The sequence below is a fragment of the Anomalospiza imberbis genome, chromosome 3 (genome assembly GCF_031753505.1).
Source record: "Anomalospiza imberbis isolate Cuckoo-Finch-1a 21T00152 chromosome 3, ASM3175350v1, whole genome shotgun sequence".
NCBI lineage: Eukaryota > Metazoa > Chordata > Aves > Passeriformes > Viduidae > Anomalospiza > Anomalospiza imberbis.
Genome location: NC_089683.1, coordinates 64286504 through 64305921, shown reverse-complemented (window position 1 = coordinate 64305921; position 19418 = coordinate 64286504).

Genomic DNA, 19418 nt, shown 5'->3' with positions numbered 1-19418 from the left:
ATCTGGCAGCTATGGCCTTTATACTGCCAGTGATAGGCATAGGAGAAAGGGCATCTCAGTGATTAGGATAAACACACAAAAATAGGCCCCCATCATGAGACCAAAGCTCTTGGGATATGCTGAGGTGTCTTTCCCACCTAAGACTGGGATATTGGACGCTCAGCTGCTCTTCTGAACAGGCACAGCAGGGACTTTTGAGCAGCTATGTCAAGAGGATAGTCAACCTACCAAACAAAAATTATAAATTTCCCCTGCTCATCTCTAGATGTGTTTAGGAGGCCATGAGTAAGCAGGGATATCTGGTAGAACCAAGACCTGGCAGTCCATATGTCCAGGCTCATGCTTTGTTTGAGAGTCTTGCTGTGACTTTGGCTGCAGGAAGTCTTCTGCAGTGTGGGACCTGGGAAACAGACTCACCACAGATATCCCCAGTACTGGGAGATTTTATTGACAGAGGTGATGAAGGACTTCTGAGGCTGAAGGATTTGAGAGGATTCATAGAGACTTCCCTAGTGTTTAGATGTTGAATATGTGTTTTGGGTATAAATCCCAAAAAAAAATCATGCTGAGCATAATTTTGTACATGTAAGTTCATCATGGTGACATAATGCATGGTTTGTTCAGGTGAGAGCCACAGGGGAGCAGTGGCTGCATAATTTTATCCTGCACACTTGAGTAGGAGATTATAATGTAATACGTACATCACCAAAGGAGAAAACCACAACACAAAAAAGTTATGATTTCAGATTATATTAAACTGCAAAGCCCCCTTAAAATCTGGAGTTAAAAGTACATTGGAGTGCTTCAATTCTCAGGTCCCACATCTAACACACAGAGCAGCAAACATGTCTCCTATGGGAGCGGATTCAATGGACTAAACTGAACTTGTTCAGTCATTCCTGTGCTGATCCTTTCTCCCACATCAGTGATACTCTTAGTATCAACCCTGCCTGGTTCAGAAGGGTTGTTCTACCTGAATTATAAGAAAGATGAGGGGTTTAATTGAGTTTTATTTAATTCATTTAATTGCTGTTTCATTAACTCCCCTTTCCTTGACCATCTGTGGTTATTTTGGAGAAGACTGCCTCTGGCTCTCAGGTGGGTAATTCATCTAGTTGTTCAATGCAGTAGGACACACATATGTACCTCACAGCCCAGTCTTGCACCTACACAGATGTTATCACTTCCCAAGCTGTGGTCAAGCCAGCTCAATGAGTCTGCCCAGGTTCCAGCAGCTGCCTGCTGCTGATGTCTGGTCAGAGCCATGGCTGTCCACCCACTGCCTCCCAGGCAGCTCAGCACCCTTGCCAAGGGCTCTTGCAGCCCTTTTCAACCAAACCAACAGCTGCTGTAGGAAACCTGGTCAGCCCCATGTGATTACATCTCCATTTCTCAAGATGAATGTCAATTGGAAAAAAGCTTTTATGTATATATATATATATATATATATATATGTGTATATATATGTATATATATATGTATATATATATATATATATATACATACTAAAAAAACCCCTATTGTACCATCCATCAAATCATCAAAGACAAAATAAGAGCAGGTAATTTTGCTTGGGAGTTTTATGATGTCTTCTTTTTGTACTAATCTTAATTTTCAAAAAAATTCCCTCTGTCTAATACTGAAAGACAGTCTACAGCATGCTATCCAGACTGCCCCCCTCCTCCAGCCTCACTAAAGTGAATGTTATGAATGCTAACTCCCCTCCCTCCCACCACCCCTCACCTCTGACAGGAATAATGCTTCTTGTTACTAGTTTGGCTGGTTTTTTCCCCACAATTTTTTTTTTTTTTTTTTTTTTGGTTTAAGCTCTAGTACACATACATGGTGTTGGGCAGGAATTCAGATTTCCCCAGGTGAATTACCGGGGAAGGGGGATCTTAGGTTTTGTTCTCTGTGGCTCAACGTCAAGGGATTCATATGAGCTCATAGAAATGCACATCATGAGTTAGTCCAGTTCCCAGCCAGTACTGTTTTTTAAAAGAGCCACTACTGGGTGTCATGACAAGACAAGAAGGAGTCAAAATCCCCTTCTCATTTACAATGTAAAGCAAAGCCAGTGAGCTGGGAATCTGCTAAGAGGAGCACAACTCCATGTGGTGCTTTGTGCTTTGAAAACAATGCTTTTCCTACTGACCTTTGTCAGATATGCTGCTGAGCACCGTGGGGCAGAATTTTGTCACGGCATGAAGTATGGTGTAGCATGAGATTTTCTGCTCAGAGATCCCACATGCTAACATTATTTTTTGTGGGACTCATTTAATTTCCTGTTGCCTCACACTGGTGACAGAAGAGTGTAAACTGCAGTCATGCTGGATAAACATCCTGCTGCAAACTCCAGTAACATTTTTATTCATGTAAAGCTGTAATAATTCTATTTGCTCCAGGTGTTCTGCTGGGGATTTGGCCAGCTATTATACAAAAATAGTCTGTTATGTTCTGGAGTGAAAATATGCACTCCCACTTACTCACACCGTTATGATGGGGAGGAGAATCAGAAAAAAATTTTAAATTCACAGGTTAAGATAAGAACAGTTTAATAACTGAAACAAAGTAAAATACTACAAACAAGAACAACAATATAATAATAATAGTAATTAAAAAGAGAGAGAGGAATAAAACTTGAGAAAAATAAGTGATGCACAATACAACTGCTCACCACTGACCAATGTTCAACCAGTCCCTGAGGAATGAGATATTCTGTAGAATAAATAAGATGGAAGTTTGGTCAGATAATGTTTAAAAAATAGTCTCTTACTTCCTTTTATACATTTTGGAGGGAAAAAATGCACCTTAAATTTCTGTTGTTGGTACCCTCATGCCACAAAGGCATGCCTACCCGAGCAAGTCTCGTTGCTAAAAGTCATTGCATTTAAATGGATGCGTGTCTTGGTGGATTGCTATAGTTTAATGGGAACTAGGTGTTTTAGCCTTTGCTGTGGTCCTGAATGCACAGCTACTTAAAGGCAACAGAAGTAGCCAAACTGATATTTCAGCATGATAGATTACAGCTTATTTATCCTGTAACTTATTACCTGCAATGAGGACAAAGCTTATTTTTTTTGGTGGGAAGAGATGACATTATTATTCATTTACATATTATTAAGGTGCAGCCTAAAAGAAAAGGATGATATTGCATAGCTTTTTCACAATCATGGGTATGTCTAGACCGGCCTACATTTGCCTAAAAGAAAAGTCATCATTTCCAGAGACTTTTTTAGGAAAAGGGAAGTTTGGGCAGTTGTGATAGAACAATAAATGATAACCCCTGGCAGAGCCCTTCTCTTTGAAGGCTGGTGCCAGGTCAGGTGAAAGGAAAGACTGCAGTGCTTGCTGGCACTCTTGTGCATTTGAGTCATATCAGAAATGTGCACAATTAAAGTTCAAAATGGATTACTCACACTAAACATATAACTCAACTCCATCAGGCCCAGCCAAACCTAAGTCTATATGAATGTCAAATTTAACATATTCATCACCAGAATTTCTTCCTCTTGCTTTTTTTTTGTGCACTCAGCAGAGAGGACCCATCAAAGCAGAATTTCTTGTCACCAGGCTTTCATGATTTAATTAACCAACTTTCAGTTCAGATAGTTTGATTGTTGCAGACCTTTATCTTTGCTCATCTCCTCTGCAAAGGGGCTGCACCAGCTTTCTACTCTGAGCACCATGATACACTGAGTCCTCCTCAAAGTGGTACGATTTTTTCTGAGGATTGGTTTGTTTGTGCCCCTGCACACTGTAAGTTGATTTCCATCCACAATGCTGAGTTATCTCACTGCCACATGTCTGTCCTCTGATACAAACTCACTCTCCCCTCCCAGAAGAGAAACTTGCCATCCATTGGCTGGGATCAGGAACAGTATGATCTTTAACGTGCAGAGCTTTGTTATATTTTCCACATCTGCATGTGCTAAATAGATGACAGAGCATTTCCAGTTTTAGCCAACTTCCCAAGGTACCTGTGATTGCATTTCACAGTGCAATGAGGTTTCTGCTTCACTGTTTTCCTGCTATCATGCTGGTATAGGTGCATTTTCATTTGCTAGCACTGTTGAGCCAGCTCCCAGGGCATCACATTCTTCTATTCCCTGAAGCTTTGGAGAAGGTGAGGGTCACAAATGTAGCTTCCTGAAAATTTCTAGCCCCTAAGGTTCCTCATTTATGCTTGCCTTCTTTGTCTAGCAGATGGATTTATCTGTAGAAATGCAGAAGTCTGGCCATGCTTTGCAAAGTGCTGACCTTCCCAATTTCACAGTATTTATCTATTTATCCTTTTTGAGTTAACAGCACTTCCTATTTGCACATAACTTCAAATTAAGCTCTCAACGAAGTCCAGCAGCAAACACAGCAGGTATGGGTAGGTTGTATCACTTTTCTTCTTGTCAACAATGAAATCTCAATCTGTAATAATAGCATCTGTATTACAGCTGCCAGAGGTGCGTTTGCGCTTAATCTTTTATCAATATGCTTTTTCTATTGCAATTCAGGGTGTAACTAAATATTTTCAGTTCCAGAGAAAGCCTAGCTAGATCACATTGTGATTTATTTTTCCCCAGCCAAAAACCCATAAACTATTTAAAAATACTTGCTAATGCATAAAAGATTGACTATATCTCTATTTTAATACTGCAATGATGAAAATATCAGCAGATAATCCAGAAAAGCCTGCAATAAATTGAAAATAAGCACAGGACATTAGAGACATCATAAAAATGAGAAAATGATAAGTTTTAGGCATGTGCAGTCAGTAAATGTTTAAAATCCCTTTGTTTTGAGCTGGTTGAAGCAGAGGCAAGTACACACAAGAAAAAGTACAAATGAGTGCTTTATTCCGAAACTGAATTAGAACACTAAAGATAACATCAAGGGCTGTGTGGAAATCCCCTGGATATGTTTTGTAATGTTTTTCCAGTGAATCTCTGTATATCAAGGGTAAGTGGATGACCACAGCTGGGGTAGGCTGTGTTTTGGTATTCCGCTTTTGCGGTGCAGACACGCAGGGTGGAATTCATCTCTGTTGTCTTAACCCTCCTTGACTACCAGGAGTGTCCAGGTGATTGATGAACTGAATCCCACAACCCATTTCTAAGGAGATGTTTCCTATTGGAGAAAGTTAGAAAATGAAGGCAATACACATTCCTGACTAATCAGTTAGATGGCAAATGACAGAGCCACTCCAAATGTATGGCAGCGAGTGGTTCCTGAAATCAATGGGTGTTAGACATTTAAATGTCTTGTGTTTCTGGGTAATTAACTTCTCACTTCTTTCATTTTATTTGTTCCAAATAAAATTGGAGAAATAGCACTTAGCTCTCCTCAGTAGTTAAGAGATTAAATTAAATGATGATTAAAACATGCCTTGGCATTCTGAGGTGAAAGGTATGATATGTAAGTCACAATAATTATTTCTATCTGCATCGAGAATATGCTCACTGCACACTAACAATCCCATAACTTTGGGATCAACTGAGTCTTTCTTTTTTGAGACATTTCATTTTTCTGAAGTCACTTTGTCTTGTTTTCTTTCAGGTACTCCATGGGATATAGAGGAATCAAAATTAAACTTGCCCAAATGGAGCATGTGAAACCACACACATGTCTCTGCACTGGAGAACACCTAAATATTAATGAATTACCAATCATCACCATTGCTTCATTACAATTTCCTTGGTTATTTTAACAGTGTTCTAGAAAGCTATTTCAATTCTAAAAAAAAATTCCTATTTCAGGGCCAACATGTTCTCATTTGTGTAGAAAATCAGACCAAATGGAAATGTATCAGGACAAGGCTGTTTGGAATGAATGTTCATGGCAAGGCAGTTGCCAAAACCAATATATCCTCGACATGCATTAATAATGCATTCAAGAAAATAGGGTTTTCTTCTGTAGACAATGGAATTACATCAAAGACCTACCTGGCTCTATTATCAGTTTCTTTTCTGACAAAACAAAAATCTGAATTTTTTTCAAACAAGGAAAAGTACTGAGTCACAGTTTTCTGTACATCACTTGCAGCTGGCTACAGATCAGTGTTCAGTTTCTTTGAATCATAACACAGTTGAGATGTACCAGGGAATTTGTATCCGGCTTACACGGTGATTAACGTTATACACTGGGGCAAATAGAGGACCCACTTGTTTACTCTGAGGTTTTCAAGGTTATCAAGGGAGATGAGAATAAACCACTGTGGCATGAACAAGGAAATGAAGAGAGAAGTTAATCTAGCTGGCTTTCATCTGTTGCTATACTGACTTACTGACATAATCAAGGCATAAACACCCTCTTTGTAGTGGAAAAATATTCATAATAAAATTGTGATTTTAGTGAGACCTGAGAAGAACCAATAAAAAGTTTTAGAATTACTAAATCTAAGCATGGAAAAAAAAATCTCAGCAATGAGAAATATGGGGGCAAGAAACATCTTTTCTGTTAGCTTACCAGGACATCCCTAAAGAGTTTTACCCCTGTAAAACTCTGAGCTCATATTGTGCTATTTGTTCACTGTGCCCCCAGTTCTCTTTGTTGCTCTCAGGATGTAATACACCACTTTGTACTTTCCTATATTAAAGTGCATTTGTTTCAATGGATCTAGTTTGCTAATCCAGCTATTTTACACCGACTCCTCTTCCTCATCCATACTTAGTTTTCCCAGTTTCTTGGGATCTTTGGTTTGTACTAAAACATATTAAGTAATGACTTAATATTTTCTTCCTGGACAGAGATGAAATGAAAATGTAGAATGAGATCAAATCTGGCACTGATCTCTGCAGAAAATAACTAGAGAAGTCATGTAGTAAAGATTTCTTATGGCTAATGTATTAGTAATTATGCCAGGGTATCAGTTCTTAATTTAAAGGGCATGGGGTTTTTTTGCTAGCAACAGTTACTAGATTTTTCTGTCCAAACATTCTACATTACCAATACAAATACCTCACAGAAATTTGTGTATTTGCTTTTATCAACCAGGCTAGAACTTTACATCAGCAAAGTACTGAATCAGGTTTATTAAAGAAAATTTGTTTTCTAATAATTAACATAGAATGACACTGGCTGTTTTCCTTCTTCTTCAAGCAACTCTTGTACGACTTGTGGGTGTAAGTTGCATTAAAAAAGAAGTGATGTTACTTACTTGTACCACATATGAACAATAATTTCCATTACATTGTTATTTAAGGGAAATGTTATATACAGAACCAAGATGTTTGCTGAACATTTTCTTTCTCTATTCTTAGAATTTTATTATCTCCAAAGGATAATGACTGATATTAATTGGATTATAAAAATCCTTCATAGATTTTAGATTTCCCTCCATGTGGGCACAATTCAGATTTGGGAAGATATACAAAATGTTCCTAAAGTCTTCTTTGTACTAATGTTCATGTTCTGATAAAGCAGAATTCCTTTGAAAAGGTCTAATCATTTTAGCTCAGTTCTGAGCTGCAAAGCATTTTGACTTCAGACAAAAATTTACCTAGGGAGATCATCTACTGTATAAAGGCCCTCCAGTGTCATTAATGTTTAACAGCCCCAGTGTACCTATCTAATCCACATCAAAAATAAGCAAAGTCAAACCCTTGAAGAAGTTTCATGCTAGGTAAAACTTTTTACCTACCTCTGTGGAAAAGGTGTAAACCACCGTATCTCCTGGCATCTGAAGTTAGACTTCAGGGAGTTTCAATCCCTCTATGTGGGAGAGATATGTTCATGCTGTAAACAAGTCAGATGTCAAAAGAACAAATGGATGACACACAGGGTGCTGGATTAGGGTTCAACCGTCAAGTTTTGGCATTATGTGGCAGTGCAAGTTCCCTACTCCTACATGTCTGCACCATCCACGCAACTCCTCTGCTGAGCTGCTCCAGCACAGCCGAGGGAAGGACTTTTTGGTCCCTCAGTCTGGAAAGTGTGATGTTCTTTATTTTTAATTCTACACAACTGCTGTGTTTTACTAGGGCTAAATGAACTGCAAACAAAATATGAGAAAATAGCGTGATGTTGGTTTCCTCCATCAGGTCACTGAAAATTTTCAAGAAGACAGCATTAATTTAAAAAAAATTAAAATATTTGTACTAAGATTTAACAGGAACACAAGTAAAAGAATCTAAAGTACATTTGCTATCAGAAGCAGAAGTGCCATTTAAGTGAGAATTAAATAGTTCTTGGATTAGCTTATATGCAGGAGTTAAAAAAAAAAAAAAGCTTAAGAAGAAATGAAACATTTTTCTTTTTCTAATTAAAATAAATTAAAAATAACAAATTTTCAGTAGACCAACCAGCATCAGCCTCTGTGCTATGGGGTGCTCTGTGGTGACTAGAATTCAGCATGACCACACCTACACTTGTCTTTGCTTGCTGAATCCTGAGGCAGGTTGCTAGGTTCCCCTTGTCCAGCACCAAGCCTCTTTGCGAGCTCAGCCCAGATTTGGGCTGTGCTCAAATGTTGTGAGTGCCATCAGCAGTCCCTCCTGGCAGGATCCCAGGTGTGGTGCTGCCACAGAGCAGGTGAGATATGTGGCAGCTCACCTGGACAGAGCACAGGATAGCCCATCCCCAGAGGAGAAATTAAAAAAACCTTATTCTACGGGGGGTATTTCTTTCTCTGGGAAAGAAACACCCTGGCCCCACTCAGTGGTGAGCTGGTGTTGGAGCCTGTTTTGTACATAATCCAAGGGAAGTCTGTTAAGGCTTTAGCTCAAGAGAAACATCCTTTTGGAGTTCCCTGTCACTCTCAGTTCCGAGGACTTCAGGTTGCAGCTTGAAGAACTAAGGATACCTCAGGAACATTTTTCTGCATCAGATACGTGCCTGATAGGTCTGAAGAGGAATTTTCCCCTTTGCAGGCTCTGTCTGGAGAGAGTCTGAGTGGTGCTTTTACAAGGTGGTGTGCAAAGTGGGGGTTTTCCACTTGTGACCACAGGAGATTACCATACTGCCTGCATAAAGAGTTAGTTACAAAAACAGCAGCTGTTGACTCTCAGGGCAGACTGCTGGGCAGAATCTGGATGAACCAGTCAGGGGTTCACACCAGTGTCCAGGTGTTTGGGCAGTGTGATGGTGCTGGGAGAGGACAGCACACCTCTGTGCAGCTGGCTCCTGGCCAGCCATCACCTTTGGCAGGACTTCCAGTTTTTTCTTCACCTCCATGCACTTTGTATGCCAGCAAGCACCAGCACTGCCGCTTTACTCTGAAATCCCCATGTTTGTAAGCTGAGGCATTTCCTGGCAGGATACTCAGGCAGGTCAGGGCATCCATACCTGTCCAGCAATACCCTGAGTGATCCCTGAGTGCAAGGGCCAGAGCATTCCCCTTGGGTTCAAAGCAGTATGGAAAACTGGGAAAATCAGCTCATTGAATCCTATTTTCACCCCAAGCTTAATGTAGCCTCCATCAGTTCCCCCCATACCACACAAAATAACAGCCCAGGTTCTTTAAGGTATATGGCAAAACCTCTTGAAATCTCTTTGTCACATCTCTTTGTCAGTGTTTTGTCACATTTTCTGTGAATTTTGAAATCATATGTCTCAAGAAGTCCCCAGACAAGTGTGTTTCCAGCATAGGAGGAAGGAACACCTCAGCAATATTTCTCTTGCCCAACCCAGCCATTCACCCCAATTCAAAATGTGCAGTGAAGCATGAGTTAGATCTTTGTTTCTAACACTGACATCACCCTATTCACCCACAAATAGACAAGCTTTATTGCCATTAAAGTCTAGTTCATCCATTCATCTCCTTTCCGAAAGATTCTCTAGAGAGCTGGAGGCATGAGTGTGGATGGACACATTTACACTGCACCAGCCACTTGGGGCAGACCAAGGTGCAGAGCTGTCTTAGCCTTGCTCACAGCAAATGAATCAGGGTATCTGTGCCCTAAATAATTCCAGGCTTTGAAATTTCAAGGGAACTGTTATTACAACTTTAAGAGGCAACATTTTGCAGAAAATTTTTTTCCTGAAAAATTCTGTTCGGTGTGAAGAAAGAAAAAGCACACAGTTTTGTTTCTTTGATGTTTTTTGGAGTTTTTTTTCAGACTGGAGATTATCATTACAAAGTTATCTCTGTCAAAGCAAGATAAGCTTTTTCCAATGTCATTGTAGATAATGTCAAAGCCTTAAGTCCTTACCTGGCACAATACAATATTACTGAGAGGCTGGATAAGAGGACAGGGTATATTTGCATTGTACCTTGCCTTCCTCCATAACTAACATAAGTTACTTAACCAAAAGAACTAGTAACAGGAAAATGAGGTCTTGCTTACAACATGTTATCTTGTCACCAGAACTAAGTTTATCACGTAAAGATAATAACTGCAATTACAAAGCCATCTTCTCACTGAACAACAGTGAGAAACAGGAAAAGATAAGTCACACCACACCCAGAAATTTCTCTTGCAGGTGATTTTTTTCCAGCCTTCAAACATTCACTTTAGTCCTCCTACTTCTAGCTTTCACAAAGATCATGTGAAACACTTAATTTAAAAATTTACCCTTAAATACTTACCCAGACTGTATGAGTCTGCCTTCATGCCTATCAGCATTGCAGTGCATGGGCTTCTCTCAGCAGAAGATCTCCCCCTGTCACACCTCCTCTGCCCCTCTAGGCATGAAGCAATTGGTGGGATGATGTTCCACCAGGCCACATCACAGCTCCCCTGCTACTTTGCTTGGACCGTCTCCAGAGGAATATTGCTACAAAAGCATATTTTTTTCATTTGTTCAATACCCACTTGAGTGTAATGGGGGATTACTTCACCATATGTTCCCTGCTTTTCCCCTGGGTATTAATTACGTATATTCTCCCCACCTCTTCTCAGTAAGACACAGGGGAAACTAGCCATTGGTGATGGCTTATCTGCACAGATTTCATGTGGTTTGTCATCACAAGACAGGGTTTAGTAGATCGTGCAGCTTTTTGCTAGACTGAGTGGTTTATTCTGATTTCTGTCACTTTGCATTTTTTGTCCAAAGTCTAGGATTTCCACAGATGGATGTTTAAAAAAAAATTCTGCAAAATTTAGATGGCATCTTTCCTCCTGAAAACCTCTCTACTGAAAATCTAAATTGGAAGTATATAATGGTTCATGCAAGTTCTTCCCTTCCCCTGAAAATAGATCTAGATCCTCAGACATTTTATCTAGGTACTTTTCTATGTACCTTAGGTGGAAACACTCATACATAAGTCTCAGTTATTCTTTATTTCAGTTTATGATGAGTTGTCTTAGACACACTCTTATCTCCAGCCACATCTCTCCAAGCAACATGAAAATATTGTCATATTTTTTCAAAATGTCACAGGTACTTTCGTACATTTCAAAAGTGATTGTGGCCAGAAGATGTCAGATGGGAAGCAGGCCTTTGACTGGAGCAGCACATCCTGCACACTCATCCAATGTCCTCAAACGATGCCTTCAGTTCCCACTGCTCCACTGTCTTCCAGGGGCTGGTGGACCTCCAGAGCTTTGCTGTGTGCATGGTTTCCTGTCTGCTCTGGCATCTCCATGTCTCTGTGATGGTGCTTTCCAATGGCAGAGGCTGGGTGAACGCTGAGCCAGCTCAGGCATCGGGCCAATGCCCGTGGTTGGCACAGCTGCTGTCGTGCAGTGAGAGTTGTCACACTGGCAGCTAAAATAAGTTTCCTAGTGGGCAGATTCTCTTTCCTAGTTCCTCTTTTAAACTTTTTGGTTTTGCCTCCCCCTTGCTTGTCACAGCCTTCCCCTGCCTGCTTGGCCAGCAGCTGGCCTGCCCACTTGTCACATTTCATCTTCCCCTCCGCAAAGGAGCCCTTCGCGCCGTGACCAGCCCCAGCCAGCCCTGGCCCCAGCACCCGGCTTTCCAGCATCAGTCCTTGCCTGCGCTCCACGCGCTCCACAGCTGCTCCGGGAGGCCCACAGCACTTCACAGTGGCTGCCTGCCCTGCTCCATCTCAGTGCTTCTCTCCCTCTTTAAGAAGGTGTGGTATCAAAAGGGAAGAAGCGTTTGCCTTTGTTCTAGGAGGTTATTTAAGGCTGCCTGTTGCATAATTAGGAAACGTTTCCACCAAGTGATTAGCAGCCTACCCAGCTGTATCTTTTTTTCACCATGCATTTCGGAGCACACCCAATCTTTTCCTCTGTGCTGAGCCACTTGCACTTTTCCCCTGCAGTTGTTTTCAGTGGAAAGGGCCGAAGGCATGCTCATCTTCTGAGAAGAGCCATGCAAAGGCCCCCGGAACGGCAGGCCCCAGATGAGCGGCATCCATTCCCTTGCCCCACATGGGACAGACAGAAGGGGCTCCATCTCAGCTGGGTAAGGCAGGGCTGGCTCTCACACTGTTCCACTGCACTGTCTGTGTTTCACAGAACGTGATGTGAGTGTAGCACTTCACATTGTCCCTTGCTAGCCAGATCAACCAGCACTGCAGCCGCTCTGGCACAAGATTAGGTTTTATTTCTAATCATAATAAAAACAGGGAACTTTGCTACATAGTGGGCAATGAAAGAAGAAATTTTCTAGACTTCCAAGAGAAACAGTCTAGTTGTCTATAATCCTCTACAGACATTTTCTATAGCTACCTTTTCTGAGGCATCCCCTTCCCAGAGGCACGCAGGTGCCCTCCCTCCCTCTTCACTCAGACTGTGCAGTGTGCTTGCACATGCCCCATGGAGCCAGCGGCCCACACGTGTCTTTCAAGAGCTGCTGTGCTCTGCTTACATGGTCAAGCCTAAAAATGGCACAAGACCTTGGGAGAATTATTCCCTTAAGAACCACTTCCTGACATTTAACTGCCTTTTTCTGTTTGTTTGTTTTGTTGGTTTGTTTTTTGGCTTGAGAAGTAACATAGCTACTATTTGTAAATGTTTCCTTCCTCTTCAATACCATTCTCCATGACTTTCTAGTGTCTGTTGAAAGCAGAGAAAAACACCACAGGCTTCAATAGCCATCATGCATTACAGAGTTCAATAAAATATTCACATACCACAGCAATGAACAAGATACAGCAATGGGGGCTACAGCTTGATCTAGAGCTAGAGCTAGCTAGCTAGCTAGGGCTAGAGCTTCATGAGAAATTCTACCCATGCTTCTATCTAAAAGCAAAAAAAAGAGGGATGATGTGAATCAGGTAAACAGCCCATACTTCCCTGAGCACTTAATTTATGGACTGCACTGTGATCAGCTTGAAGGAGGCAGACAGTCAGTGACAGCTTTCCCCATGAGCAGAGTCACTTGAAAGTCCTCATGTTCAAATCCATCAGTCTGAGGACTGGGTTACCAGCACAGGAGAGGAAGGCACATTTACCTAAGCACCCTCATTCATTGATTAAAACAACAAAAGGAGAAGACCAGACAGGAATCTCTTCTTAAATTTCAAGCAAATTTCAGTGTTGAGACTGGAAGTGACCCAAAGGGCCACTAATACTGTTGCTGTCCCAATGGGCATCACAAGCCAGGCAAGATGTTGCTTGTCAACACACTTCAGTTCTTCCATAAAGAAGGCCCTAGAAAAACCCACAGCTACACTCTGCCTCTCTGCCTGCAGTTTTACAACTTGACATCTTTTTCCTTAGGAAGGTGTCACCTTCACCACCTTACAGAAAACCATACAGAACTGACCTGGCTTTACTTGCAGCTTGAAGTCTTACACTGCCATCCTTAAAATCTAGCTTCAACAAGTAAGCCAATGCCTGGGTTAAGACCACAAGCTTTCCAAAAAAGCTTCCTCTTCAATTCAAACCTTGATTGTTGGTGGAACAATCTGATACCAAAGATAGCAAATGCTTAAAACTACAAGTACTGAGCAGCCAGGGGTATTGTGTGTGGTTGAATAAGGGGAAGTACTTGACCTCGTGGCGCCCTTAGTTCCAGATGAGCAGTCCTGAGCCTATTGAATCAGTATCTGATAGCTTGCTTTTTTGTCCGTGTTCATCCTTGAGGTTATGTGTCATATTTTTAATGAAATAATCATAACTTCATATAAACAGTTGCTGATAGGTATTGATGACAGCTGTTAAAAGAATGCAGAACAAGCAATATGTACCCACAAGAAGCTGCTGCAGCCCCTTTAAGCCACAGAGAGAAAGAAGGAAAATGTAAACAACACATTCATTTTACAGAGAGAGGAAATAAACATTGGAGTTCAGTTTCCAAGGAATATAGCATTTAGATGAATCCTTTCTAGAGGCCTGTCTGTGAATAAGATGATTTTGTGAGTTTGGGAGAATGTGTGGCAGTTCTTAAGTCTCCCACAATTTTCCTATATAAGCTAGATAAGTCATTTAACCTTTGTTAAAATTTGTTGGTGTTTTTTAAGTAGCATTCCTAGCAACACTGCTCTGCATAACATTTTCATACACTAGATCAGGTGTTTGAGATATTCTTTACAAATATATATTATATATGCACAATGCATCCCATCTTCTAGTGCTGGTGCAGCAAACAAAAATCACTCTCACCTCTTGAAGGTGCAATGTTTCTATAAGAGAAGGAGATAGAATCAGACTCATAGCTGACAAAGCACTAAAGGGAGGCTCATAATCTCAGCTCACTTTCTATTTGGCGTCACAATGGGCAGTTTCATCCGGGACTGACTATACAGAAATGCAAGATTAGCTTGACAGCCTGTTAAGAAATCCATCATTTCCCCATTTTAGAAGGCTGCAACTATGTGTTTTCTCCAAATTTGCATGAGTCTTGCTCCTGTTATTAGAAACAACAGACAGAACTTTGGACATTTACCGGCAATTGACAGAAATGGACAAAAAGTTAACGAATAAATCACCACTCAGCATAAGAAAAGTCTCTAGAGTATGCTTGTGTAACATTTTATTTGCATACTTTGAACTTTATTCTGATTTACATCAATGCATGACATTGATAAATAAATGTTTGAAAGAGTTTTGCACAATTTTAATTAACTTCTGTAAATAAATTTTAGTTGCCAGTTTACATTATATACTCTGGAAAAAGAGCCTTCTTTTTCTGAAAGACTAAGATGAAAGTAAAACTCTGATTAAACTACTTCAGCTTCAGATAAATCTCATTGTAGACACATTCTGCTGACCTCAGTAGTTTTATTTTGAATATTGTAGCTAGTAATGTAGATTCAAATCTCACTGCTGGAGCAGAGAAAAGGTGTAGAAGAAACAGTATTGTCTTTATCGGGGAATTTGTGACAAGATTTTGAAAAAAATTGTCATGGTCAACAAGATACACCAATCCCTGTCTCTGGGTCAGTTATTTCAGTAGCTATTGCCTGGCCTGCCTGCCATTCTCCATCAGTGTTTCTTCTTAATCCTGGCAGTGCACATCAAATTTCCCACCCAGGAACTCAGCCTTGCTGGGCAGAGAAGGTTTGTGGTCCACATTATTCTTCCAGAAAACCCCAGTGATTAACCCAGTGCTGTACTGACTGCTTACATTTCACTATTTCATGTCAAGAAATAGGAACCTAATTTAAAGATTTTATCAGACACAGATACAGAAGCAAAAATTTTTTATCACTGGGCATTCATCTTAATACTTGGCAACTGGGATGCAGCATTGCTTCAGCTCAGACAGAACAAGCTTGAACTTTGGCTCCTTTCCTAAGATGAATCCACAATTTTCACATTTTAAATGTACAAGGAATTGTTAAAGACTTTCTATTAAAAAAAAAAAATCTTTCTAATCTATGTAGAAATAAAACAGCTGTTTTACAAGGAAAAAGAAAAATCCTTAAAACAAGTAATTTAGTTGCCTGACCAAGAATGAGACAGGTCAAGGGATCATAGATGGAAAAATCTTGCCATACTGAAGTCAATGACGGATTTTCCTCTTGTCTGTCTGTGAGGCCTGGTTTCCACATTCTGCTTGTGAAATCAGCCTATCACGGTATCATCACAGTTCTAAAAAAGCAGGTAGTCAGGAAGAAAATGTATTAGAAAAGTAAACTGTATCCAAAGTGATTGAAAAAACCAGATACAACACTTCAGAATTAAAAATAAGCAATGCTATCAAAGGAGTATCTGCAATATACAGTCAGTTCTGCCAAAATACTATTTAACAGAAAGTGAGAAACTCATTACATAATTAGATGATCTGCTTAAAATTCTCATTTAAAACAACTAACACTGAAACTAGAGATTTTTGTCAAAGTGAAATTTCTGTGTGAATCTGAGCTAGAGTAATTGCAGGCCTAGATTTCTTCTGCTGAATTTTTACCACTTATCTAGAGTTCTTTGGTGACAAGTTTAATATTCAGGTTTCAAAAGTTTCAAAATCTTTTGTGAAAGAAATTCTTCAGCCCCTCTTAGTGTATTTTAATTTGCTTTCTCTAAAATTTTTAACATATGAATTCGATTTTTAAATCTTAATAGAACCAAGCCAATTATTAATATGCAATGTTTCTTACTCTGAGTGTTATATTTCCCCTATGGAATGGATCAACATTTTCACACACGGGAGAGTACCACTTCTGCACACCCTCACAGAGGCACTGAAGAAATTCCAGATGTGCTCAGGCTGCTCCCATGGCTGTAGAAATGTTGTGAGCCCTTTCCAGTGCACCCAAGGGCAGGTTCTTCACAGCTGATCATTGACAGAAGGTTCAAAACCAAGTAGACACACTAGGTATTACTTTTCCATGAATTCTAAGGGAGTAGAGACTAAGGAGGAGGCAAAAATGAGGGAGAAGCAGCATGGGAGGGAACGTGAGGGATGCACACTAGAGCACATGAATATTCCTGAAGGACTGCATCTTATAGAGAGCACACATCAGAGCAGATATTTCCTGACAGCAACTGCAGTTCGTGGGCAAATCAGGGGAGCAGAGGAAGTGTGAGGAGGAAGGATTAGCAGAAAGAAACCACTCTGTACTGATCATATCCACCCCTGACACTCTACACCATTTGGAGTGGGTAGAAGAGTATGGATTGAGGGAGTTGAGACTGGAGAAGTGGAGAGGAAGGGTGTTGTTTTAATATTTTTCTTTTTGTTTTCACTATTTTAGTTGGAAATAAATTAAGTTGATTTTCCCTTAAGTAGTCTGTTTTGCCCATAACAGCAATTAGCAAGCACTGTCCCTGTCTTTATCCTGGCCCATGATCATTCTCATCCTATTTTCTTCTCCCTGTGTCCTACAGGAGACGAGGGGAGGGAGAAGGGAGTGAGCAGCTGGGTGAGTATTTGGCTGTTAGCCAAGATTAACCCACCACAGCCTTCTTTTGGCATCCAAGGACTTCTCCTTTGAGGGAAGGGGCAGAGATGTTGTACTTTTGCATTACCCTTCCTCTGCCACCCAGCAGTATGGCTGGCACAGCCACTGGCAGACCAGTGCTCTATATCTGGCATTTCTAGCAGCATCTCAAACTGAGTCAGGGGTGTCTCCCCATAGTTCTGGCAGGAAATGTCATCCTTGGCCTCTGTTAGAATCAGGCTGAGTCCAGCACTAGGGGACATGCTCAGAGGTCCTGCTCAAGCTGGTTTTGTGAAGAACTTCTTCACGGTGGGTTGTCCTGCCTCTTCGGCCGGTCCACATTAATTTTACTCTGAAAAGACTAATTGATTTTATGAAAATTATACTGCATTTTTATTACAGCTTATAGCAGAATAAGAAGGCACATGTGGCCTTTTGTTGCTGAATACAGACATCTAGTGGCTATGTCTTGCTTAGTTTTCAAAAGAGAACAGTGCTTAGAGAAGATCAAGAGAATGAAAATTTCTTTCCTTGTACCTCACATAGAGTTACCCTGGAAGTCTTGGCCCTCTTGGGGACAAAACCATCTCAGCTTGTGGCTATTGCCAGAGTTTCTAAAAAAAACAAAAAAAAAAAAAAAACAAAAAAAAAAAAAAAAAAAAAAAAACCCAAAGCCATAGTAAGGCCCATCAGTACCAAATGGGTAATGCCTGACAGAAATGGCAACAGTCCTATTGCTCCTTGTATTAATTCAGTATTTATGTGAATACATAGCTATAAAAACCCCATACACAAACACTTAGCATCCTGGTGTACTTTTGATCCTTTTCTTTTACATGCAATAAGTTCATTTCCTAAATAAAATACTTTGTTACTTTTTTTTTTAAATCTTAGGCTATTTTAGCATTTCCACTTTGGTTCAGAGAAATGTTAACTCAAGAGTCTTAAAGAAATGCATAAAAACTGAAATAAAAAAAGAACACAAGTATTTAACAGCTTTATTTTATACAAATTGCTTCATACATCCTAAGCAGGCTATGTGGGAACACTTACTATTTAGCTAATAGTCAAATCATGAAATAATGAAAAGGAGTTGTAGAAGAAACTGCAGAAATGTGTGACAACAATCAAATCATGCCCATGCACCATGCAGAGGATAGCAGCACGAGGAATGGGTGTATTTTAGCCAGACAAAAGGAACAGCAGTTGTGGTCACTTACACCCAACCACAGGCGCATAGAATAACCTTTAGCAGCTATGTGTGTATTCTCATGCCAGTGCAGTTTGCTCTACCTTGTGTAGCAATCTGTCTAGAGAAACCAATCAGCTTTTTTAGATGGATGCATACTAATGAACCATATCCTTTTTTAGCAGATTATAGACACATCAGGAGGACAAGCCCTTTCAGGCACGTGTTATTAACATAAGAGAACACATGGATTTATACATATAGATTTATATATATAGATTATATGGTTTGAAAGTAGACATCTAGGGTTAGAGGAAGCATTCCAGCTCCCTGGTTTAACCTCCCGCATCACATCAGCCATGTTTCACTGTCAGCCTTTTATTTGATTGCAAATGAGTGTGAATAATATTCCTGCAATGGGAAACAAACAGTCACAAATTGTACTGAGCTGAGAACATCCTACAATCCTAAGAACATAGTACTGATACAGCGTGATCTTCACATCAAGATTTCCAGTGAGAAAGAAGGGTTCAGGGCCTTCCTGTTGAAAGTTCTTTTATTTTTCTGCTATTTAGTGTCACTGAGCTTTCAAGGATTATAGGGCTGGCTGGGCACTGACCCCACAGGTTTCTGGGTGTGTCCTCAGCTCCTGAAAAAAGCTACAGCTCAAAGCAGTGACAGGGGTCATCTACGGCATCTTCCTCATCGTGGGGAGGTCACCAATCCACGTGTCTGTCGCCATCTGGGGAAGGCCTAGCTTTAAGTTCAAGGTACTTCTCTTCTGGGACCCCGTCCCAAGTTTCGCATGAGTAGTATGTGGCAGTCAGGCGGCCAAGGCAGTTTCCAGCTGCTGCTAATCCCTTCTTGCAGGCAGCTGAGGGCAGTGAAGCCAGGACCGCCGCTCGGCAGCCCAGCGGCTGCCACCAAGGAGCGGCGCCACCCACCCGCACTGTCCCGCGGCCGTGGGAGCTGCTCCTGCCCCGGCCACGGGAGCCTGCCCGACCGGCCCTTCGTGCCCTTAACACTGCGCAGGGAAGCGAAAAGCTCTGCCCGCTCCCCTAT